This window comes from Peromyscus eremicus, chromosome 3 (assembly GCF_949786415.1).
Source record: "Peromyscus eremicus chromosome 3, PerEre_H2_v1, whole genome shotgun sequence".
NCBI lineage: Eukaryota > Metazoa > Chordata > Mammalia > Rodentia > Cricetidae > Peromyscus > Peromyscus eremicus.
In genome coordinates this window covers 78,173,651-78,199,827 of record NC_081418.1, presented here as the reverse complement: position 1 = coordinate 78,199,827, position 26,177 = coordinate 78,173,651, and the positions used below count along the sequence as shown (strand labels likewise).

The following is a 26,177-nucleotide window of genomic DNA, read 5'->3' as shown; positions in this document are numbered from 1 at the left end:
GTAATGTTGAGGATACCAGGACCCCTTCCTATTTCTGAGCAGACTTCCCAGGCCCCTCTTCCTGGGCAGGGGATGCATCCAGCACTCTTCACGCTCCTATAAGAAAACTGAACTTAAGGAAACCATGCTTCCTCCTTTCTCAATGATTTCACCATTCTGCCTAATTCTCTGTTTTATTTCTTGTCTATTTACATTTAGTGAGAAAAGGCAGAGACAATGTGAGACAACTTTCCTGTCTTATGGCATGATCACAAAGAAAATTTGTAGTTTGTTACTGGGAGCTGAGACCATACATTTTGTTTAGCACCATCTGAACCAATGATGACATGTTAGACTTGTTGACAGTCCAGTAACTTTGCCTCCCTTTGTTCTCTTTTCCAGTAGAACTCAAGAGAAGAATTACTGAAAAGAGGGAAAAGGGCTTTCTTTGCAGATGTTCTGTTCTGTTGAATCTCAGTTCTGAACATAGGGTGGTATAATATTTCATTCAGTAAATGTTCAGTGTACACATCAGTTCTTATTCTAGATGCCAGAAACACATGAGTGAATGCTGCAGGAGAGAGCCCAATATAACGATAAGTTATGTACAATGTTACCCTAAAATTGAATTTGAATAGTCCATATAGAGATTGTTAGCATTTCAACCCTAAGACAGTTTGGGGCCAAAGTAATGTGTATAGCTTTATGGTAAGGGGAGAGAAAAGAGAAGTCAAAACTAAATATTTTCTTGCCAAGCTGAATAAACACATTTTAAAATTTCTCATCCTTTTAACATATTTTGAGGTGACAACAGAGTCAAGAAGCCTTAGATCATTAGTAAATATTAGAAGAACTTTCAGTTTCTTCTCATTGATTGTTATATATTAACACATTATACACAAATTATATACAATGTTACTGTACAGCTGGAAGTAATAGAACGATATGATATCTTCTGACAGTTGAAGAGGAAGAATGGATTGACAAAGCTTGGGAGAGACATCTGAGCCTAAACTGCAGGCTGGAGGACCATGGGAGTTATCCTATTGGTTCAGTTTAGGGAGATGTTATATTCCCAGAGAAATTACATGAAATTGTCCTTCAAATGAATAAAGTAGATTCCTTAACCCACTGTACACATTTGCAAAGAGAATCCAAGTGGTTGCAGCTCCTGGTTAAATGCAGTGTTCAATCACTAAGCATTATTTTCTGATTGTTCAATACTGGTTCATGAAACATATGTTTAGTTTTTAGCATCTTATACTTTATAACAACTTCCACTCCATAGAAGCTTTAGTCTAGAAAAACAAGGGATATGGCTCAATGGCTGTTTGAGCAAGACTGAGGATAAAATCATGACAGTCTCTAAATAATCTCTAGTCTAATAGCATTGAAGCATGTAATTGATAGTTTTTGTCATTTTTATATAAAAATGAATCATGATAGAAAGAAAATTCTTACTTTCATGTTAGAGTTAGATATTGTTTTTCTTCCTTTGAGAGATGGAAGATATAGATTGCTGCTTTTTTAAGAGAAAAAATAAAAAAAATGAAAGTCCCCAAGAGTCACTTAACTTCTCAAGGAGAAGATTTTGCACCCTCAGTCTTGAATCATTACAACTTGAGAGCAGTCTTGTGTGGTGTTTTTTTGAGGAAACATGGATGAACTGTTAAATTATGTAATTCTAGAGCTCTGAAGAAAAATTTTAAGTATTTTGAACAAAAAGCACACTGACACTGAGGAATTCTCATGTACTGAATGTCTTTTGTGGGACGTCTCTAGGTTTTCACTGTCATCCTTTGGCTGTGTAAAATCAAACACGCTTCAGTTTCACCAAGTTAGGCAACTTCCTTCATGGTGTTTCAGTGACATTTCCAGAGTCAGGTAAACACATGTCTCGTTTCTCAAAGAACTGTCATGTTCCTTTTCCTTGGGTTTTAGGAACTTCAAAGGATGTTAGTAAGTGTGTGTTTCAAACCTCTTGATATCATTGTTAATCCCTGTCCAGAAGCTGTAGTGGCAAGAGTGTGGGCTCAAGGCTTCACTCCATTCACCAATGAAATGCTGGAAGGTGATATTTAATGAACTGAAAGTTCTGCAGTTTTGTGAAAGCAGTATGACCAAAAAAGTTGCATTCAAATGAGCCAGGGGTGGGTAACTGTCTTGGTCTCCTAGAGATTACAGAAGATGGCTGAAGCCAGACAGCTGCTGACAGAGTTTGAACCTCTCGTTTTTCAGATGTATACCTTGAAATCCTAGAGCGCCAGCCCTCCCCGAGCTTCCTCTCTAAGGCTGAACTTCCTTCTGGAATGTGAGATATTTTCCATCTCTTTCCTTTTCCCCCCATAGTCTAGCCACTTTATTCTATTTTGTAAATACTTTAAGAAAAGTTTTTAGATCATAATGTAATTCATTGCTTCTTTTTTTTAATTGTTGATACACACACACATATTCTTAAATATAGAAATACAACATGGTCTGTCTATATAATGTTACTAGAATGGGGGCTGATCATTTGGTATTGGATAACCAACTGGTATGATCTTTCATGGTGAAGACTATTCCTCACCCCTCACAAAGGAAACTTCTATTTGCAACATATCAGAAAACTACAATTGATTAAAACACAAAGTCATAGAGCCCTATCCCAATGGCCACATCTACAACACATCCCCTGGACCTAAGGCTCAGTGATGATTGCAGAAGAGGGGACTGAAAGATTGCAAGATGCAGAGGAACAGAGGGTTTGTTGTGAGATGTTGTCTCCTCGGAATGTTAGAAGCTACACCCGTGAAGTTGCATTCTATTTTAATCCTGTTTTACAATGAATCAAGCTTGATCCTGCTCCTGTCTTTTCACATCAGCTTTTTCTTCTACCCAGAGTAACTACTCTACTTTCTTCTGACGCCTGCCTTTTTCTCCAATTTGGTTATCCATGTTTTAGTTTTGAACTTTTAAATATGAGGCACTACTCAAACTTTTCCCAAAGCCAAAGCCTTTAACATTAAAATGTCCAACGCAGTCAGCAAAGGAAAAGCAACATGTAACAGACAGACTGCCCATGAGAAGAAGCTAGTAAAGGACTCACACGCACTGGTGGAAACAAGTTCATCATTCAGAAATCCAAAAGGCCAGGCAGTTAAAGAGTAAGACGGTAGACATGGAAAACCTGCTCTTAAAAAATAAGTATAGAGCCGGGTGGTGGTGGCGCACGCCTTTAATCCCAGCACTCGGGAGGCAGAGCCAGGTGGATCTCTATGAGTTCGAGGCCAGCCTGGGCTACCAAGTGAGTTCCAGGAGAGGCGCAAAGCTACACAGAGAAACCCTGTCTCGAAAAACCAAAAAAAAAAAAAAGTATAGAAATTTCCTAAGAATGTAAACATATAAGTATAGAAACATATGAATACATATCAATGTAGAAAGTCCCCTATAAAATTTCTAAAGAATTTCAGGAAGAAAATAAAGATAGAATTTTAAAAATAAAACAAAGAAATAATTATTAAAAATTGTGACCTGAAGAACACGAAGTTGCAGTGTTCTACTAGGTACAGTAAAAGGATGGAAACAAAGAAATCACAGGACTACAGAGCCCAGGGGTTCACAAAGGGATTCTAGAGAACTTGAAGGGATTCTAAGGCACCAGAGGCCAGACACAAAGGCTTGAAATGTATTTCATATTTCTCCACAGACTTCTTAGATACCACATAAAAGTCCATTTAAAATATTGAAGGGTGTGGGGGATAAAGACATACTCAGATACACAGGTCACAAAATTCTATCTCCAACTGGTATCTCATAAGTAATTTATTACACCCTGTGTTCTCCCAAAGTTGTGAGAAAAGATACAAGAATGAGGGGCAGGCTGAAGGCATGGAGAACAATGGCAATGGAAGATGTTAGGCAGATGCTTTTACCATGTAGGTAGAAATAGATAGAACGTTGGACACATTGAGTATCCTGAAAGGGCACTTAGGCCACTGAGAAAAGTTAGAGGTTGAATAAGTTCCAAATATATAAGAATTAAACAAAAGAAAATGAACCAGGCACAGAAATGGAAGATAATTACTTATGGTTTATTTAATGAATAACCTGTGTTTGCAAATATATATTGATATGGTATAGTAAGGTTATATTTGGATGATGAGGCAGGGGAGGAAAGGAAAGTAAACTTTGGTTTTTAATTGTCAAATATAACCCTTAATACTAAAAATAGAAGAATTTGGAAACTAATCTTTGGTTCTTTTGCATAAAGTATTTACTTTGAAGTAATTAAAAAGCTGTGGTGGTAACACAGTTTCCTGTTCCCATTTTTCTCACGGTTACCATCTTGTGTCCTTGGGGCACATTGATGAAAGTCGGGGTATCAACACTGTTATAGTCCCACTGATTACACTCCAGATTTATATAGGCTTTTCTAAGTCTTGCATGGATGTCTTTATTCTTCTGTTCCAAGATCTTCTCCAGTATGCAATATTGCGTGTAGTTGTTGTTTGTCATTAGCTTGCTCTGGCTTGTGACAGTCTTTATTTGATTGTTTTTCATGACTTTGGCAGTTTTGAGAAATAATCATCAGGTATTTTGGAGCATGTCTGTCAATTTTGGCTTGTCAGATTTTTTTTTATTACTAAACAGAGATTCTGGGGAGTAGAAAGATTGGTATGGGAGAGGAATGCACTTCCTACCACATCATGTCAGGATGCAATGACAGTGACCTCACTGCCAGCACACAGTGGGGCTAGCTAGGGCTGGTATACAGTTAGTATGTACACACACACCACTGAGGGCTGCCCTCTAAGGAAGGTGTGATTCTCTGCTGCCATGATTTCTTTGGTTGTTCATGTGTATCAAGGTGGATTCATTTGTCTCTGATATATTCACATTTCTCATTCTTGTGAGATTTTGTTATTGCAATACATTTCAGTGTGGCTTTTTTTAAAAACACATAACACTAGATTCCTTTGTTATTTTAGAATTTCTTCAGCTTTTGACATATCTTCTACTTTCCCTGCACCAATCTGAAAAATCAACCATTTCTCCAAGGATCTTTGGTTCCAGGATTTTGGAGACCAGTACAGTATTTAGAGACAGAGATATGAATAAACAAATACATATATTTCAATGTATATTCACATTTAGAATAAAGAATTTAAAGAAAAATGTAGGCAATTCTCCAGTTTTTTTGTGAAGCAAAGTAAATATTTTTATAGTTTCATTTTGCAGAAATATTTAAGGACAAAAAAGCCCTTAAGTTTAGGAAATAACAATGAAAATTTGTTTCATAATTGCATATGAAGATATGAATAAGATAAAGTAAATATGCATAGTAAAGAATAAATATGTTCTGACATAAAAGGAAGAGAGTGGATATATTTAGGATGAAAAGATAAGGTTTATTAGGCATCATGCTTGGTTAACAGAAGCTTCTACCCACTCCCAGTCCCACACGTAGATTTTATAAACAAGGTGCTTTATTAATGGGCAGCTTTTATAAACAAGGTGCTTTATTAATGGGCAGCTTTTATAAACAAGGTGCTTTATTAATGGGCAGCTTTATTTCTTCAAACATATTTTTCCTATTTCCTTTTAGTCCAGTGTAATTTACCAATGACATTTTGATTTGCCCTATCACCAACTTTTATCTCATAGGCACCAAAGGAAGTATGGAAGAAGCGGCTACTGGAGATTTAATGTTGATGATATTATTAAACTGAGAAGAACCAGATTTTCCTCTATAGCTGATATGGAACACAGCCTGTGCCTCTCTTCCATGATGTATTTCACATCATGACATACTAGCTGACAACTAGAAACAAGTATTTAAGAATATCCAATATGGATGAGCCAGGAAAATATGATGCCACATAAAACATATCAGTTATAGAATAACCACATAGTATATGATTTACCTTTTGTGAAATGTATGGAGTATTCAAATCTACAAAGACAGGCAGTAGATAAATGGTTGCTAAGGCTGTGGTATGGGACGGAGTAGGTGGATTTAACTAATTAATAATGGTTTTCCTCTAGTGCTGGTAAAAATGTTCTAAAATAAGTCATGATTATGAATTACATGTTTGAAAGGGTTAATGCCATGTTAAACAGTTACTACAAGAATTATGACTGTGCATCATGAATGTCTGCTGAACACAAATAAAACAAACTCCAAAAGTCTCTTTGCATATCAATGTTCACAATAGTTTTTTTTTTTGTTGTTTTTTTTTGTTTTTGTTTTGTTTTTTTTTTTGAGACAGGGTTTCTCTGTGTAGCTTTGCACCTTTCCTGGAACTCACTTGGTAGCCCAGGCTGGCCTCGAACTCACAGAGATCCGCCTGCCTCTGCCTCCCGAGTGCTGGGATTAAAGGCATGCACCACCACTGCCCGGCCTTGTTCACAATAGTTTTATTCATGGTCTCTCCAAACTGGAAACATGTAGCTGACTGTCAGTAAAAGAATAAATAGATACTAATGCTCTATTATATAACAAAATATGATCTGGTTATAAAAATAAATGAACATTTGACACAGAAAAAAAGGACAAATTGAAAAAACATGTAAGTTCTAGAATGGAATGATTTGGAAGGTTCTGGAATATGTAAGAATAATCTATGACCATTCAAATCAGAGTGGTGATTGTTTCCTAAATTAGGTGAGGTGCCTGACAGATAAATGAAAATGAGTAAGGTAGGGATTTGGAGGAGGATTGTGAACACTATCCTACAACTTTCTAGGGTGATGTTTCTTTCTGCTTTTACAGAGGTGTGGGATACACATGAGTATTCATTGCCCAAATCAGCAATTCTTATTGTAGATCCATGGATTTCTAGAATCTTCTGTTTTAGGCACTACGTTAGATGTTAGAGACCTATCAGTGAGGCAAAAAGGTAAAGCTCATTCCCTACAGAATTCACAGTCTAGTATAGGAAATGAGCCAAACGAAATAAGCAGAGTATACCTTAGAAAGTGGTATTTGCTAAGAAAAATAATAAAATCAGGCAGGAAAATATGGAATGTTAAATAAAGTATGAAAAATGTTGCATTTTAAAAAGGGTGATAAGATGAAAGTAGACATGAAATGATCCAGAAGACCAAAGGGGACCAAAGGGACAAGTATTGAAAAGGCAGAGGGGTATGGTGGAATATGATCATTGTATAGTATATATTTGTATGAAAGTGTCATCAAGTAACACATTGCCGTGTATAATGAATATGCATGATAAAATTAGTCTTAGGCAGTTACAAAAATGATGCTCATGAAAGAACCTAGTGTGAAGATTACATTGACACAGACCTCAAAGACGGTGATGAGTAAGCCAGACACCTATATAGGAAAAAACAGAAACAAAGAAAATCAATGAAAAGAATCTGGGAAGTCAGGAGAAATATGTAAGACACACCAAAGTCAAATAAGGCAAGTTAGAAAGAAACCAAACTGGTAGACAGAGACAAGGTTGAAAAGATTGTAATGCATACCCTGAATAAAGTGGGGAGCCATAGTGCGGTGTCAGGTAGACGAGTAGGTTCCATGGCATTTCCGCATTAGAAACAGCAAGAGAAAGGAATGTAGCTACTGAAAGGCAGAAAGAAGACCCCCACTGTAACCCAAGAAACAGATGCTGGCTGGCTGGCCAGTCTCAGAGCACACAGAAGGTCCAAGGACTTGGAACTCTTGTAAAGAATCAATAGGACTAGACATTCAGTATAAGAGGATGAAAAGGTCTAGAAGAATTTTAACTCTTCCTTCTGGGGTCTTGGGAGGGAAGTGTACAGAAATAGGAAAATATATGTAGAAGAACGATTTTAAGGCATCAAGACCAGGAGATTAGAAGAGCGAGTTAACTACCAAGTGGGACAGGAAAGATGCAGAGTGGACGCTGCTGTTTGAGCTCTAGATAAGACTCTTGATTGCCAAACTGCATATTTCTAGATGAGATACAAATATTGTGCTGAGCTCTTAGAAGTTCTGGCTCCTACATTGTTGTGCACAATGTCCAGGACACAGTGTATAGAACCATTCTTCCTACAAGCAGAGAGATTGACAAACTGAAACTGGATGTAGGGCTTGTTTAAATTTTCACATAATTTTTATATGCAAAGCTCATAGCTATGTGTCCTTGATGTGTGAGCAGTGTGAAGGAGAACATTCATATTTTGAGTTGAAAAGCTGATGAAAGTGCCTCACAGCTTGGATGCAGTGTTTCACTTGGGTATCATTCACAACTTTCCTGTAGACTAAATATTTTATATTCAGAATCAAATGCATGAAGTATTAAATGCAATCTATTTATATGACCAATACCAAAACAACCCACCCATTTATGTATCGCTGAGCAAATAGTGTGTTCAAGCTTAAGGCACAAGTTGTAAGTCAACCAGGGCATGTCATTGGCTTTGTGCTCTGGGAACAGGAAGCAATTAGAGAGAGTAATTAGTGAGATCTACTCTTGTCGTGATACTTTTCCATTTTCTTAAAAAATACAAATTACATATTCACAGCAATAAACTTCCACTTCAAAGGTTAAAGAAATAGAAACTGAGGAATCATTCCACCCACAACTTAGTGATTCCTCTGTTATTGTTAGTTACAAATTTTCTGCTACATTTAGGGGCATGAATCTGGCAAGTTCTTAGGATCATGATTAGGCTGACTAACTAGTCAGCAGAGGACTTCAAATCTAACTCCTCTTCACCTATCTCAAAAGCCAAAACACTGTACACTAAATTGAATATATTGTTTTAGTCTCTTAAGAAAATATTTAAGAAAGCATAGTGTGGAAATTCTTTAGAATAATTGACAAATTCTCCTTAGCATGGCACGGTATTTGTAACTAAATCAGGAAAGAATTGGATACAGAGAATGTAGACCCAGCGTTCTTGAACTAGTCCAGTGAATGTAATTAACTGGAGTCTATGGGACAATGTACATCTGTGTACCATGTGCACACACTGCACCCAAGCATCAGTCAGTAAGTTACACTAGTGGCAGCATTGTTCATCACACTTGTTTTTTGATAAAGTGAAGATGCTTTATAAGTCTGTCTTCATGTATTTAATCATTCCTTATTTCATTTACTATTTATTTCTTATTTTTTATTCTGCCTCCTTCTCGTAGTTCTCTTCAGGTTTCTATTGGGTAAAATATTGAAAAGGACACCAAACTTTGTCATGAAGATAACTAATATTGCTGAGTGTGATGGCACATGCCTTTAATCCCAGCACTTGGGAGGCAGAGGCAGGTCAATCTCTGTGAGTTCCAGTTCAGCCTGGTCTACAAAGAGAGTTCCAGGACAGTCAAAGCTACATAAAGAGACCCTGTTTCAAAACCAGCCAAAAAACCAAATAATGATGATAATGATGACGATGATGATGAGGAAGATGATGATGATGTTTTCTTGTAGTTTTCTTTAAATGTCACAATCAGTGCAAAATTCCCTAGTAAAATTTCAAGTTTGAATGAAAACTAAAGTTGCCAATGTTAAAAGCAAAGAGCAATAGTGCTGATCCTTCTGTGTGTCATGAATTCTTAGCTTTGTGTGTTTTCTAATTAAGTTCCTAAGGGAAGAGCTAACTTTACCTGTCTCTAGTCCGGTCCTATGTCTATCCTTCATGCCTTTTCCTCAACTTCTAGACAAAATGTGAAGTAAGAATGTACAACTAGCCGGGCGGTGGTGGTGCACACCTTTAATCCCAGCACTTGGGAGGCAGAGGCAGGTGGATCTTTGTGAATTGGAGGCCAGCCTGGTCTACAGAGCGAGATCCAGGAAAGGCGCAAAGCTACACAGAGAAACCCTGTCTCGAAAAAAAAAAAAAAAAAAAAGAATGTACAACTAATCTTCCTACTAACCATATATACATATATAACACTAAATTATATATATAACTAAAATATAACTAAATATATACAATACACTATATACAACTTAGTGTTTTATATATATGTTTAGCATGACAATTATAATGATTTTATATATAATTTGAACTGAGGTATGGCTCAGTGGTCTCAGAAGACTAGCTTAGCATACACAAAGCAAAAGTACCAAAGAATTCTCATGTCAATCTTTCTTAAATAAAGTAACATATTTTAGCTACATAAATACATGAGACTATGTTTAGGCAAAAATCAATGAGTTTTGCCTATCTGTAAAGCATCATACATACTGTGACATTTTAAAGAGAGTGACTAGGTTGCATCATTATGAAAGACATGCACAAATACCCCATATCTTCAGGAGGTGCGTCTTAGGAGGGTTCATGCATTAGAATCGAGGGATCTGAATCCACAAATAGTCCTTGACTGATTTCTAATAAAGGTGATTTTAGTCACTCATGTTGAAACACACACTAAGAACTAAGGTTAAAATAGCTTTTTAAGTTCAGTTCACTGAAGCTACAGAACACTGACTTATTTATTTTTTTTTAATGAGTTACTAGAGGCACTAGGGAGTGTGGGTGTATAAATTCCAACCCAAGTAGAATATAATCTGGAGTGATAAACACCAGAAAAATATAACAGTAAAATGAGATCAGATCTGAGGATGGATGTGTTTAAGGAGTTCATGGAAAACTCAATATTCCAGAAAGAAACCAGGTAAAACTTTCCAGTGGTTACTGATACAGAACTGGAAACCAATCAACCCATAGGTAGGAAAAGAAGATAGTGAAATGAACTGAGGGCTGAGAAGAGGAGAGCAATGCCTGATGGGAAAGAATGTGCAGGGGTGTAAAAGAAAGCCAGTAATGGACTTTGGCCAAATAGAAGCACATGAAAGGAAAAAGAAGGCATCGGATCGATACCACAGGACAGGTTATTGGCATTCTTCGAGTGAAAATAATGAAGGAGCAAACTAGGAGTAAAGGAGTGAGTAATGCCAAGCCATAGAGACCTCTAAATGCCAGAGCAAACAATTTCAACTACAGTGGGACATTTAAAAGCCTTTGAGCTAAGATGGATCGCTGTTGGTACTGTGGTGAGAGAAGATTGATGTACAGAAGGGGAAAGGAACGTTAGTTGTTTCTACAGTTGCAGAGAGTAATAATGACATGAATTGCTAAACTGTGAGTAAAAAAGGAAAGGTGAGAATTAATAGGAGAGAGGCTACACAGGCAGCTTGGAGAGTTAAAGCAATTAATTCACTTTGTAAGAAAAATGCCGACAATAAAAATTCCTCTTCAGTTTTCAGTGTGTGGAGCAGTCAGGGCATTGGTGCTGTTGAACTGAAATAAGAAATATGGACAGATAAGCATCAACTTGCTAAGAAAGATAATTAGCTCAGTGTCAGACATAAGGCTGGCAGGGGCTGGCAGGGCACCAGGTAGAGAAGCAGAGCGAGTGGATAAGTGATGTTTTCTTCTGACAGAACAGATGCCAGTACCATGGTGCAGCAACATTTGCCATTTGATGTATCCCTCACTTAACCTCAACTAGTTGATGAATTGCAAATGAAGAACAAAGACGGGCCAGGGTTTGTGTCTTGGTGCTGAAAAATCCAAGCATGCGTGTGTTTATATTACGCTGTATTATTGTATATTGTATTACATGTATACATTATATATACACATATTTATTCCAAGTTCATATATGTACACACACATAAACACACATGAAATCCTTCACATATCATCCACATCAATGATAAAAAGCTTTTAGATTCTCTAAATGATATCTGCGAAGCTCTGATTCCTGCTGGTTGAGTTGCAAGGCAGTAGGATCATGTGATGGCTCTTGAGAAGTAACTGCATCCCGGCTACTGTGTCTCAGATATCAGATACCTCAGTACCCTGAAGAGTTTGTTAGTTCGTGACTTCCAGCTCTCAACTCAATGGTATCTGGCTAGGGAGGACTGGGAGTGGGGAGGTTTCTAGGAATTTGTTGTTCTCATGGGTTTATGGGTGGTACTGCTGCAACTGGTCTAGAGCCCACACTGCAAAGGTCACTGTTTTAGGACAAGGGGTTATAAATAATGTCCGAAAGAGTAATTCTCAGAAGATAACCTGTGAACAGTGTTTTCAGAATGACCTGGATTACTTATAAATGTAATTCTTGAGGGTCTATTCCAAGCTCAGTGGCTTTTAATCCCTAAGTGTGAAGCTTGAGAGTAAGCATTTGGAACAGTCTGTCCAAAAGGTGATTCTTTAAAAATTTCTGAAGTGTGAGAGCCACTCAAATAGTGCTAAGAATTTTAGTTAGCTTTGGGGAACTGAGTCACAAGTTCTTTATCTGTGCTGGATGGGAAGAGCAAAAGACAGTGATGCAGGCTTTGGAATGAAGACATGCATGGGTGCTAATTAGATGTAGAGACTCAGGTAAACCCCATCACCTTATTACATGTAAACTTCGAGGTTTTATAATCAATTAATCTAGAACAGTACCATATTCCCTTCCAGCTCTGTAATTGCAATTAATTTGGAGGAATTGGGTCATGGTCAGGGAAAACATCAGGAAAACAAATTCTTGTTAATTGCAAATGACAGAAGGGTGAGTTTCTCATTGATGTGACACACCTGATGGATAGATAGATAGATAGATAGATAGATAGATAGATAGATAGATAGATGATTGATAGATGATAGATAGAGATAGAGATAGACAGGTAGATAGATAGACAGACAGATAGATAGATAGTGCTCAAGGCAAGATGTGAGGCTCATCTGGCTCTCAATATCAGGAGTGTCCATCTCCAGAAGTATGGTTCATGTTTCTGTGCTCGAGATGAGCAGTGCATCAAGGTTGAAGTGTGTCAGAGCAGAAATGTGCAAATCATGGCTATCAGGAGGCAGAGAGCTTTTGTGCTGTCTTCTCCTTTTCCCCCATTTACCTCCAGCTTATGCCCACATTGAGGGCATGTCTTCCTCCCTCAGGTGATATTCTCTGGAAATGCTCTCACAGATAAACTCTGAAGAATGCCATATGAATCTCCTAGGCAATCCTCAATCCAATTAAATTGACAAGATTGCCATCACTCAACAGCATCAATTTTGATTTTCATTTGTTAAACTGTCCAAACCTCACTCCACATTCTGATTTGTGTCTCTTGATAGACTTAATCGATTGCCAGCCTTTTCTGGCTTAGAAAATCACTAATGTGGCAAGCTATTTTGTGGGAGAGATTAAAGCTTATGTTTCAGGACTTTATATGATAAGCCAGCACAACTTAATTTTCTATTGGAATACATTTGAGAGACAATAATTTTTGTTTGTTACACAGCATAACACTTATTGAAATGTATATTAAAATTGATTATAATTTTATATATTTCTACATTCTCAACAGTGAAAGTGTCCACTCTTAAGAAAACAGAAATATACAGGTCATAGGTAGATAGGCATATGATAGATAAATATATTGATGCATGTTATATATATATATATATCATAGATATATGATAACTAATACATTGACAGATGAAATATATATATATATATATAATAGATCGATTGATGGTGATGGCATATAATGATGAGGATAAAGAGAAATTGGAATTTTGTGTTGTGTTTTTATAAATAGGAGTTTGTGATTAGGTGCTTTGGTGCCAAAGATGACACTATGGTAAACACTATGGTTCTTCTAAAAAATGATTTTTTTTTAAAAAATGATCATATGATATAGCAACTCTACTTCTGAATATAAAACCTTAAGAATTAAAAGGGAGAGTTCTAACAGATAATTGAATGCCTGTGTTAATGGAAGCATTAGTCACAATACCCATGAAGTAAATGTTTCCCATGTGTCCACTAATAGTGAAAAGACAAGCAAAATATAATACATGCATTCTAGCATGACATTTTCCTATCACCATCATAATGATAATCTTTACTTTTTCAGGTAGCCATGGCAACTAATTGAACAAAACAAAACAGAGATGGCTGTGGTAATGGCAATAATACTCCTTGGCAGGAGGGAGAAGAGGGCCACAGAACCTTCAACAGGGACTTCACCATTGTTCCCTTCTGCTGGCCTATATATGGCTCCAAGTGGTCTTGGGAGATGCTAGTGTGTACAGACATGGAAAGTCAGCTGAAGGTGGACTCTATGATGCAGCCTCCACAAGGTCATCATCCTTGACATGCTGGAACCTTTCAGTGATGCACCTACACTCTTTTAAGGAACCCTCCACATATGTTCTGTAAGTAAGCCCAATAAACCCATTGCTTCGCCAAGTGGACTTTGCACTTTGGCTTGCCATTGGTGCTTTATCTGGGGTGAATAGACATTTGTTCATGTCTTCCCCAGAAAAGCTAACACAACAACATGAAGTGGATACAGTTCAACCTTAAAATGGAAGAGAATGTTGACACATGTAGTGACATAGATGAACTGTCAGGATACTTTTCTAAGTGATATAAGCCAGTCACAAAAGAACAGATACTTTATGGACCAATTTGTATGTGATATTTAGAACAATCAAGTTTATAGAGATGAAAGGTAAAGTGGTAAATGATAATGGACTGGGGCAGAAATAATGGGGACTTAATACAGAGTTTTAGTTTTACAAGATAAAGCTCAGAAGAGGTATGATCATTGTATAACAATGTGAATCTATTCACTATCCTTTAAGTGCACACTTAAAATACCAAAGACGCTAAATTTTATGTCACTTGTACTTTAGCCCAGTTTAAAAATTAAATTAAACCTTTTGATAAAAATGTATGGTATCAACAAGATGGTTCAGTGGGTAAAGACATCTGCAGCCAAGTCTGAAGAACTGAGTTGAATCTCCAGATCCCACATAGCAGAAAGAGAGAACTGCAAGTTGTTCTCTGACCTCCAATGTGACGTACGTACACACACACACACACACACACACACACACACACACACACACACCATAAATATACAAAGTAATACAGTTTAAAAGTTTATGCTAAATATTATTAAAATATTAATATGATGTGACCAAATTATATTGCAAACAAACTCCTTATGATTTCAAAAGGGAATATCTATCATAGTTGCTGAGTTATTGAAAATCTATCTTGCATTTAGAGACCCTGATATCTGTTACTATGTATAACAGAGGATTTTATTTTCTACCAAGAGTAAGCATGATTTTATTCTGTAACATATTTGTAGCTCCAAATACTTTTGAGGCATTCACTCTTTATTTAGTTATTTCTCAGGCTGAGCTGGTGCTATACTGTAGAGCTATAGAGGATTTTGCAAGATAGATTGATTTAAAATAATGAAAATAATAGTTACAGATATTTAATGAGTGAGGAGAATTTGAAATCAGAAGCTTTAGTGCCTCAAACGACAATGAATTTGGAAGTGTAAGGAGAGAAATATAGGCTGGTGATCACTGCCTTTGTGCTTCATCTGGAGGACTGAATTAAGCAGTTGAGAAGAAAATTGCAGTACAACAAAGAACTCATAAATTAGATGAAGTGGAAGGGAGGGAGAGGGGATGGAAGGAGGAAAGGACTTGTTATGGATTTGAAGGGACATCTAGAAGCTGAGGCCTACAGGGCACAAATAGTGTCTATACAGGTTTCTGACTACCACTGAGGGATCAGATATTAAAAATGCAAAGTGCATGTTAAAGGCACTTTGTGCAAGGGAAACAAGCAGACAAGCAGGATAGCCTGACATCTTCATTAGAAAACACTCATAGAGAATTATTTCAAACTGTTGAGGCTTATATCACCATATATCATGTTTTAAAATCCTTGTTTCTCTTCAGTCTCAGGGATAGAAGTGCAAACAGTGAATGGTTTAAAGATGTATTTACAGAACCACTTAATTTTTTTTCTGCTCTTTGCAAAGTAAATGCCGTTGTGTGGAAGTACTGGTTGCTAAAAGAAGTGTGTTCTAAAGTGCACACTAGGGCATGTGGATTTATGGCAGAAAGTGACTAAACGTCATCTTCTGCCATCGTTCCCTGGCAGCAGAAGTGGAGATGTGGGAATGACCAGGGAGATGAGAGCATTGAGGGTGAAGGGAAGACTATCAAAGACAAAAGATTTCTGTATTATTCATATTGCAAAAGAGCTGGGCCAGGTGCCACAAGCTGGAACCCTGGTTAGCCAGGAAGCTGGGGCAGGATTTCAAGTTCAAGACTTGCCTGGGTTACAGAGTGGTTCCAAGCCAGACCTTATTTTTAAAACATCTGTTTTTGAATATAAAAAAAGAGGGCTGGAGACACAGCTCAGTGGGAAAGCCTGCCACAGAATGGGAGCCCCTGGGTTCAATCCACAGTAACATAACAGAGACATTAAATTTATAAAACTGTAATAGAAATGGACAAGTAAAGATTTGCCAATCTGTAGATGTGCAAAATATACCTTTGACAATATTCAGTTTCACATAAACATTCAGAATACAGAAAATTGAGGTGAAAAATTAATCATTCATCATTTTCACCAAATGAAAAACAAAATAGCTGTAATGCCACTTAATTCTAAATTTCTGGCAGGAAGTGAGGGGAATATATGTTCTTATGATTATTCACAGTAGGGATTGGTATGTCTTTAGAGACCATATTACACAACTATAAATATGCAAATGTGATTGACCTCCAACTTACAGTGCCACTTTTAGGACTGTGTCTATAAGAAAACTAACATAAAAATACATGTTTATTATTGCTGTTTTGAGGATAAAGAAAACTTCCATGCATTTACCAAGTTCATGGGCTATTTGAAAGGTATTGCAATGGTGTACAGGTCATATATTCTAACCTGAAACAGGTTTATAAAATAGAAATTTAAAAAGATAAAGGCATAAGGTGCCTTTTTGTTTAAGATAATCCAAATATAAAACAGGGACCAGCAAGAGGGCTCTGTAGTCAGAAGGGCTCAGTGCCAAGCCTGATGACCTGGGTTCAATCCCCAGGACCCACACAGTGGAAGGAGAGAACGAAGTCTAGCAAGTGTCCTCTGATCTTCATTCAAGAATGGTGGCAGGTGGCATGCACTTTCCACAAACACACAAATAAATATAAGGAAAAAAAAACATGACTCAAGCTAAAATCCTTGATGCATATGTGAACTGATTTATTTATTTATTTATTTATTTATTTATTTATTTATTTATTTATTTATTTATTTTTGGCTTTTCGAGACAAGGTTTCTCTGTGTAGCTTTGCGTCTCTCCTGGAACTCATTTGGTAGCCCAGGCTGGCCTCGAACTCACAGAGATTCGCCTGGCTCTGCCTCCCGAGTGCTGGGATTAAAGGCGTGCACCACCACCGCCCAGCTGTGAACTGATTTGTATACACTGTCTGATTAAATGGACAGGCAAGTGAGAAAGCCACATGCCCCATTGTCAGTGGAGGCTGACCCTAAGGATAAAACGAGGTGAGCAAAGTGAACCGATTTTAGAATTCTAGTAGGATTATGAGTTTATGGTTTTTCCAGCAGAAGCTTTAGGAATACATGGCATTTTCCAATTTGCAAAGGTTTTAAAGTAAGAACTGGGTGAACAATCAGTATTATTAAAGTACTTCCTTTTCCAAGAAGCCCTGAGCGTAGTGGCGACTCTGAAGTCAAGAGTTACTGGGCAAGTTTTCCACTTGAGTTCAAGAGTGTGTGTTAAACCAGCCCTAACCACAGGCTCATGGGGCTCCCAGGAGGAAATCATCGTTGTTGCAAGAAGTCAGTGAATAGATGGCATAGAACTGAATGTGGTTAATGAGAAGAACTTGAGTCGATAAGGATTATGTCCCAGCTTCAAAATCCATTTTTCATTATGAAAAAGAGCAATCTTAAGACCATGCACTTTGACAAATAGTGTCATCCTTACACACGTATTACCTCATTATTTTGATCAGGATCCACTCTACACACATTATTTTGTTTCTGAGCATCAAGATAAGAAAGTTGCTGCAGCCAGCTTTGTGTGCTCCAGAATCTGATATACCGAAACGCCAGTTAAAATGCCAGTGAATCTTTAAGAAGTTCATAACTCTTGATTTCTCCTTCTCTTTTTGAGTAGATACAGAATCAACACTGAATTTTATTCAAAAATCCACAAGGGTTATTAACTAAAGTAAGTCTTAAAAATGGCGATTAGAAATACCCATCAAACGCAAGGGATGGACTACGAGACTGCAGAATGACTACATGGACTCTCTCTTTCTCCCCCTGGCGTGAGGTTGTCCTCTTTCACTGTATGATTACTAACACCTACATAAAAACTCTGATTTCTGGAGAGACTTAAAACACACCAATGCCATCCAAGCTGCAGCTGTGGGAGTGGGGGTGGGGCTTGTGCTAAAGTGAATCACATTGTTTAATGCCATCATTTGGCAAGACGGCAAAAGTATCTAGCACATGCCAGCTCTAAGCCCAGCACTGTGACAGCCTACTGCTTGGCCTCTCATAGCCCAGGGCTGCTTAGTTTTTCTGTTTTTCTCAAGGAGTGTTCAGCTTGATGATTCTTTTTTTTTTTTTTTTTTTGTAATAAGGTCCTACGCCAGATTTTAAAGTTATACACCCAGTCCGTTTATCACCAAGTTGTTCACTGAAACTCATTTGATCCATTTTTCAGCTTCAGGCTCATTATGTTTACTCTACTTTGGCATTTCCACTCAATGCTAAATGATATTACAGAGCTGGAAGAGGAGGGGAAGGGAATAACTAGAAAAGAAAATATGGCTCCCATGTGTTAGTGGTACCTAAGACCAAGATTAAGTATAAACATAACTTTACCATGGTTATATTTGTGTTCTATTCATGGGCTTTTCCTTCCTTTGTATAACTTGGTCTGTATGTGTTCACTTCATCTTAAAGTCTAGCATTCATTAGCTAGTCACCATCCTAGCCCCAAAACTCTGAGGAAGCAATGCACTCTAAACTTGGCTGCTTATAGACCAAAGCTGGCCAGGCCACTTACCCTGATGTCTCTGGGGTCAGAGATGTCTACCTCTCAATATGCCCCTGGGTACATGCACATGCCTCTGGCACACATGGTTCAACACCTCATCATTTCTTGTTTAAAGCCACAACTAAGTTTGGCTTTGTTCACCAAATGCTCACCATTATGCCGAGCCCAAGGTCCCCAGATCATTACTTACGTATCATCGATATGGGTGGACACATACCCTGATTTTAAATAGCTCTGCAGATACTTCCACTGTGCTTTCAGGAGTTACATCACCAGCACAATCCTTGTATTTAGGGAGACTGTACTTAATTATCATGTGGGAATTCTCAAGAGAGAAATGTGATATAGTGAACAGTGCTGAAAGTGTTGGGAAAATGAGACCATCTTAGGCGAACCAAAATGGATGGCTCCCTGACATATATCCCCTATTTGCTGTTTGAAGACTTTTTTTTAACCTTCTTTTGCTCATTACAATCTGCTTCTCCTCTGGGCCACTGTGCAGCTTCTACTTGTCTCACTTGGTGCTGTTTTCCTTTGCTGCAACGTTCACACCATCAGGCTGGATCGGGATTTTTTCATTATCCCAATACTTCTGGATGCCTGTCACTGACATCCTCTAGTCTTCCAGCTCCTGTTACCAGACTGTACTACCTGCTACTCATCTGCTCATCCCCTCACCTCTCCTTGGTTTTACTACATGGTTTTCTGCCACTCTTCTATGTGCCAGCTCTCTATGTATTTTTGGATCTAGACATCCTTTTCCAGTAACTGATTTCCTTTTATTCCAGTCAAGCACTCCCCCACCATGCCATCTTTAAAAACAGCAGCAGCACTCTTAATAATCTCAGTTTCAAATGTGTCCTCTCAGAACCAGCCTCACACTGCTTTGGACTCTTATTATTCCAGCTCACAGAACCATTGCCCCCTCAGTCTCATTCTGACCTGTAATTGATTGTTCCTACCATCTTCTTGGTGTCCTCAGTTTTCCTTTGTAATCACATTCATATGCAGATCAGAATCCACGACAGCAATTATTGTTTGTGCATAATCAACTCCATTGTCCCTATTGTTTTCTCTGATACTTACTTATCTGACACCAGATCTGGTGAAATTTACCATACCCACTCTATGTTTACACTCAGGCAGCTGAACAGGACAGACAGAGGGACTAACCATGCTGATGTATTACATTACTAGTTGCATCCACCATTGTAAAGAACTCTTAGTCTTATCTAGGAAGTCCACTGACCCTAAGTTTCTTCCATTTTCCAGAATTTCCATCCCTATTCCTTTATTCCCTAAATCTCTAAACTAAGACAAAGACCTAGGTTCTTGTTTATTTGTGTAAATAAAAAATAGTAATAAGTGACCTCCGTGTTCCTGTCACCACACCCCTCTACCACCCACATGTGTGTCTGTGTGCTGCCTCTTCTTTCCTCTGGTTTTGGATGGATTGTGCTCATTCTCAGTCCTCCAGTCGGGATTTACAAAGTATCTCCTACTTACGTTTTCCAGCAATTCTGTCATCTCTCTCCTGCAACATGAATTTCCTTCCTACTTACAATCCCTTCACTCTACAGATCTGGTACCCACCTACTTTAGGGACTTCTCAAAAAGTCCCTAAACCTGACTAGGAGGCGGTGGTACACGCCTTTAATCCCAGCACTTGGGAGGCAGAGCCAGGCAGATCTCTGTGAGTTCGAGGTCAGCTTGGTCTACAGAGCGAGATCCAGGACAGGCACCAAAAACTACACAGAGAAACCTTGTCTCGGAAAAAAAAAAAATCCCTAAACCTCGCATCCCTCTCAGAAACCATATGTCTCAGCATCCTGTTAGGCAAACTCTTTAAAGAATTTGTCTACTAGGATTGGGTGTCACTGGTATAGCACTTCCTACCATGGAAGAGGCCCTGGGTTCTAGCCCAGAGCTTCTTCTTCTTCCTCTACTTTCTTTTTTTAAATCAAGAAGTATAGTTTTATTTTCTCTATAGATGTGTAAAACAATTAGGGCCAACATTTTAAAACAAAAATGAAGAAACCCCACCCCCTGTGGGAAAAATATGACATTGAAATGGGGACAGAGTTGTGGAGATGGGTCAGTAGGTTAGCTCTGATGAGCTATAGCAACTCTGATTGGTCCAAGAAATGAAGATACCGGAAGGACATAAGAGGGAGACAAAGGCTGACAATTTACTGAGGAAGTGGGCCCCAAGCAGACCACGAGGTAGAAGTGGGGGACGTAGAGTGAGTCTGGGTGGAGGGAGGGGCCCTTGCTGGTAGTCATAGGGAGGGGTTCTCAGAGGACCAGTGTATCCATGAGGGGACTTCAGTGGAGGAGGCCCATGCATACTGTGTGGACTGATGGGACCTGGATGACCCATGGCATTCCAGGAGGTGGCTTGGTGTTGTCTGCCCCTCAGACCCTAGAGGCCTATCCAGTGTATGAGTGTCCTAGGCCATGGGGGGGCCATGGTGAGCCAGCTGCACTGGGGAAATCCCTAGATGGTGCATCCCACCTGGTGGGACTAGGTGCGGATGTGAATGACCGTGACCAGGATGCCCACCTCCTGGAGTTTCTACTGCTAGGGGGAGCATGTCCTCCAGCTCAGCTGGCATAGGTGGTGGGGGCATGGCTGTGGGTATCCCAGGAGGGAGGGCTCCAGGAGGCAGCCCTGGAGGTGAGAAGGAGCCAGGAGGAGGCATGCCTGGTGGGGGAAGCCCAGAATCCAAGGATAAAACCACAGAATTGGGGGCACAGGGTGAAAGGGGTGTATCTGCAAACAGCTGATGAGGGCAGTCAGCTTGGGATAGTGGGTTCTGGGCTGCTAGAAGTCATTCAGCTGCTGAGCCTTGGCACTTGCCCATAGTCCTTCTTGAAGGCATAAGACACAGTGATAGGGTGATTACACAGTTATGGCTCATTCATGGCTACAGTTGCTGTACCCAAAGCATCAAATGAAGCAAAATTAATGAAGGCATAACTCTTGGAGTTGCCTGTCCCAGGGTCCTGCATAATCTTGGGGATTTGTAAGATGACCCCAAAGATGTTGAATGAATCATAAAGCAGCTTCTCATAGATTTCTGGGTCCAGGTTCCCAATGAAAATGTTGGCTCCTACATTCAGGTTTTTGTTGTGAGCTGAAGCCTTTGCCCACTCCTATCAGCTTCCCATAGAGTTTGATCATATTCATAATCTTAGTGCATAAGCAGCATCTTCCTCACTCAAGAATTCAACAAAGCCATAGCCTTGGTGCTTCGTCAAAATGTAACTTCAGTCAGATTACATTTCTGTTAACAACCCTCTTGAGCTTCCTATTCCTTGTAGATGAAAGCCAAATCAGAATATTCTAGACAGTCCTGCATTACTATGAAGTAAACTCTACTATGCACAAGAATCATTCTCAAATCTTGTGACAAAGGTCCACTTTCAGAGGACTTGTGTGGGGCTGAGAGTCTGTGTTTATCATCAACTCTGGCGGGGGTGGGGGGATGGGGATGTTTTGCTGTCACCTCAGAGGGCCCTGCTTTAAGGAGCAAGACCCAGTGTGACTTCCTCCACTTCACCTCTTGATCCTCTAACTCTCTGCTCTCGATGAATCTCTGCTACAGATGCTGGAGGTTTACTTCACCAAGTCACATTCCCCTTCATAGTCTAGGAAAATCCAGGCATTGCCCACCTTGGAACCTTTGCACTGGCTGACTCTCTGTCTAAAAATATTTTGCCTAGAAACACACCACTACTTCTCAATCTCTCTCTCTGTCTCTCTTTGTCAGTTTCTCTGTCTCCCTTGGCCCCCACACACTGCTTCAAGTTTTTATTCCAGTGTCTCCTTCACAGTGAAGTTTTCCTTGGTTACCAGAACTAAGGAGCTGGAATAACAGCTTGTCCACACTCCAAAGCTCTGCACTTTCTTTCTCTTTAACCTTCCTCACTCCTGAACACACAATAGTTTTTTTCTTTATTGTCTGCCTCCCTTGCTAGAAGGTTAACTCCAGGGAAGCATTTGTTTCCATTTCTCTTCACCACTGTGACAACTGCCTGATACACAGAAAGTACTCAAAAATAACCGTTCACTTCCTGAAAAAAAAAATTCTCAGTTGCATTTCCTAAATCATATCTTTTGAATACTTATGCAAAAATCCCCAGGCAGAACACAGCAACATATTAGTTTTACTTTAATTAGGATGGCTCAGTCCACGTGACTGTCTTACAAGACTATGAACCCTCTACTTACTGTTCGTTTACACAGATGTCTCCAGCACAACAGAACAAAGATACCTGAGGGGATCAGGTTATGCCTTCCAGGAGGGGAAACTGGTGGCTCAATTAAGAACAAGTAGTGCCCAAGACGTTAATGAGATCTATTCAAAGTTATAGATTGTGAGGACTGTTCTTCCCAGTGACGCGGGTTTCTCTGTGAGGCAGTTACTGCAGATATGGATTTCTGTTAGAGATACAGCTGAAGAACTTTTTTTTCTTTTTTCTTTTTCCTGCCTCCATGAATTAGAAACCAGTGACAGAGAACAGGAAGCAGCTATGTGAGCTGTGCAAGGCCAGTTTCTGGACAAAGAACCCACACACAGTCAGGCTTTGTGTCTTACAGGTCTGGATTTCAGAACCTTCGATGAACTTCGACAGATCGAGGAGGTTATTATTCGGTGGTTGATTTTCCTTTTTTAGTAAAACTTGCCTTAAACCTTACAAACTGAACCCAAATACACTTTATTATTACTGCCTATCCTGTAACCAGTCAATTTTCAGCTGCTTCCAAGTTGGGGAAAGAAATCTACAAACGCATTTGGCACAGGCTTGCTTATTCATCATGTCAGTCCTCATTACCCTTCCATCAAAGGCAGAAGACACGTCTCAGGACTGGACTTCCTCTGTTCAATTGACTAACTTTCCTAATCAGCCAACTCTCAGGAAATAGAAATTGCTTTCTACTTTTCATACTGTGCTTTCTTTTTCTTTTTTATTATACCACAATTATACATTAAAGGAGGAAGTAGTAAATGATAGAGTTTTGTAGCTACAAATTCTTCATGTGTCCATTCTCTTGTTAATCTTCCAAACTGTCTTAAAAGTTAGGTTTCTGCCTCTGTTCATATTCTTTATTGAAGCTTTATATATGTCATATTATTTCATCTTTATTACTTATTTATTTTTAGGTTTTGGAGATGGAATCTTGCTATGTACCCTAGGCTGGTCTAAAACTCACAATACTCTTGCTTAAGTCTCCCAAATGCTGGGATTACAGAAGAAAATCAACATGAGTGGCTTTATTTAATGTTGACAAAACCTGTGTAAGCTAGGAATTCTTATCATCATGATGAAACTCTCAAGGCCCAGGGAGATTCTAAAATATATGCGCCTATTTACAGAATTTATTTTAAAAGTCAAGCTATCCTCAAGTCCAGGATGTGAGGACTTCTCAGCCCACGTTTTTTTTTCTTCCACTGGGATTATTATTGTCAATGAGTGAAGTGAGACATTGAGAAAAAACTATGAACTGTACATTGTCTCTTCACCCTATTAAAAAAAATCTCATGATATCTATCGCCATTTAAATTATGTTTTATATCTCTTTTGTCTTCTTTACCAGACTCCAGCTCATGAGCCCAGTGACCTTTTCTCTAATGCTGAACAAATCTCTACTTCATATCTAGGGGACTGGTACACAGCTAGTATTTAGCAAATATTTGAAAAAGGATACACTGATGCATGGGTGAATACATCTGTTTGTTTTAAAATACTTTTTTGAGATTATATATTTCTGATGAAAGAAAATGTACTCTCTCTGGGCAGCTTTCCCTACTGAAACGTAGTACAATTACAAAATAAGAATTTTTATCTATACTAATCTTCAAAGATAATATTTCTGTTTTTCTGCAGTAGGAAGTGATGCTGGGAGAATGACTGATGGCCTCATCTGCACTGAACACACACTCCTGTGTGAAAGTACTTCTTCTGGCCTGTAAGATTCATTTTTGGTGGTCAATAATATGAAGGAAAACTATTTCTTTTAACCCTTTAAAAGACTAATTAGAAGTTCAAATTAACTCACATTCTATGAGTACCTACATGATAAACCTAAAACATCCACCCTTTCTTCCTTCCCTCAATATACGTGCTTAACCACACACTGGTCCATGGTCCACTCCTAGCCTTCTACTCTGTCATTGCCGTGTTAATCTTCCAGGAGCCAAGGGTCCTTTTGACAAAGACAAGAAAAGCCGTATTTCCAATCAACGCTTTGGCCTTCAGATTTGGCCAACACTTTGGATTTATATAATGAGAGCAAAGACATCAGACAATTCTCTGAATAGATCAAGATCATGTACTTCCTTCCTTAAAGGCTACTCCTGACATGCTAAGAATGTTCACATTCTCATAAGCATTGTTAATATTTGTAAAGAAGATGACATAATCAGCATTCGTTCTCAAGACAATGACACCAATATGGCCTCAGCAAAGATGATTTAGGTTGATCTCAGAGGCTGAGAGCCATACCAGAACAAGAATAATAAAATCCTCCTCTAGCAGTGTGCTTACCTTCTGAGCAAGAAGCTCAGACTTGGGGTCAGAACTACTCTGATATAGAAGGTCATAAAGAAAAAGTGAGCATTACTGTATCTGTTATTGATATTCATTCATTCGTTTGTTTGTTCATTTGTTTATTCAATGATTACCTAATGAATGCCAACCACAGTAAGCCACTGGTTATAATTTTAAGCAAAAAATTACCCAGTTCTTTCATGGAGGCTATTGGGAGCTGAATTGCTTGTGTATGTTTGTAAATAAACTACATCCAGAATGAAGACTAGCTCTTAATTTTTTTTTTTTTTTTTTTACAAATGTGTAAAAGCCTTTCTAAACCTTTTAAATATATCTACTTCTAAATGATGGTTATAGAAAAATAAGCAGATAAAGATTTTCACCTTGGAAAACAGAAACAGTCATTCACAGGAAATGTATTTGTTGACAAAATTAAATTTTTCTTCCAAATAGCTTTAGATAATCACAAGTAAAGATAAAGTTTTAGTCTTATAAACAAATGCTGTGTAGAAAGCACCTTGAGTCATTTAAATGAATTGGATAACATGAATGGGATTTGGGAAAACTTATTTAGTCTCTGTGTTTGTAAGTCCTTAATCCTTTTCTGAACAAAATGACAGCATCAGCTTTTAGTTTTGGATTTCCAAGGGAAAGTCATTTCCAAGGGAAAGAAATCACAGGGGACCTAGTATTTTCTCTATGAGAATATGAGTTGTATGAGATCTTCCTTAAAACAATAAAAATATAATTTACCTGAAAATTCATTGTCAGAATTATAATAAAAGAGAAAGAAAGAAATGTCAACTTAGCCATGACCATGTTGAA

At 38.4% G+C, this 26,177-nt stretch overlaps 1 protein-coding gene, 1 long non-coding RNA gene and 1 pseudogene across 2 annotated transcripts in view; 1 reads left to right on the top strand and 2 right to left on the bottom strand.

Annotated features, from left to right (window-relative positions):
* Positions 1-26,177, bottom strand: part of Grid2 (glutamate ionotropic receptor delta type subunit 2) — a 664,169-nt gene that overhangs the window by 171,284 nt on the left and 466,708 nt on the right. The window lies entirely within an intron of this gene.
* Positions 6,611-14,134, top strand: LOC131907007 (uncharacterized). Its single transcript, XR_009378268.1, has 2 exons — positions 6,611-6,660; positions 13,800-14,134. It is a non-coding gene; the product is annotated as an uncharacterized LOC131907007 (long non-coding RNA).
* Positions 20,987-26,117, bottom strand: LOC131905562 (splicing factor 3B subunit 4-like; annotated as a pseudogene).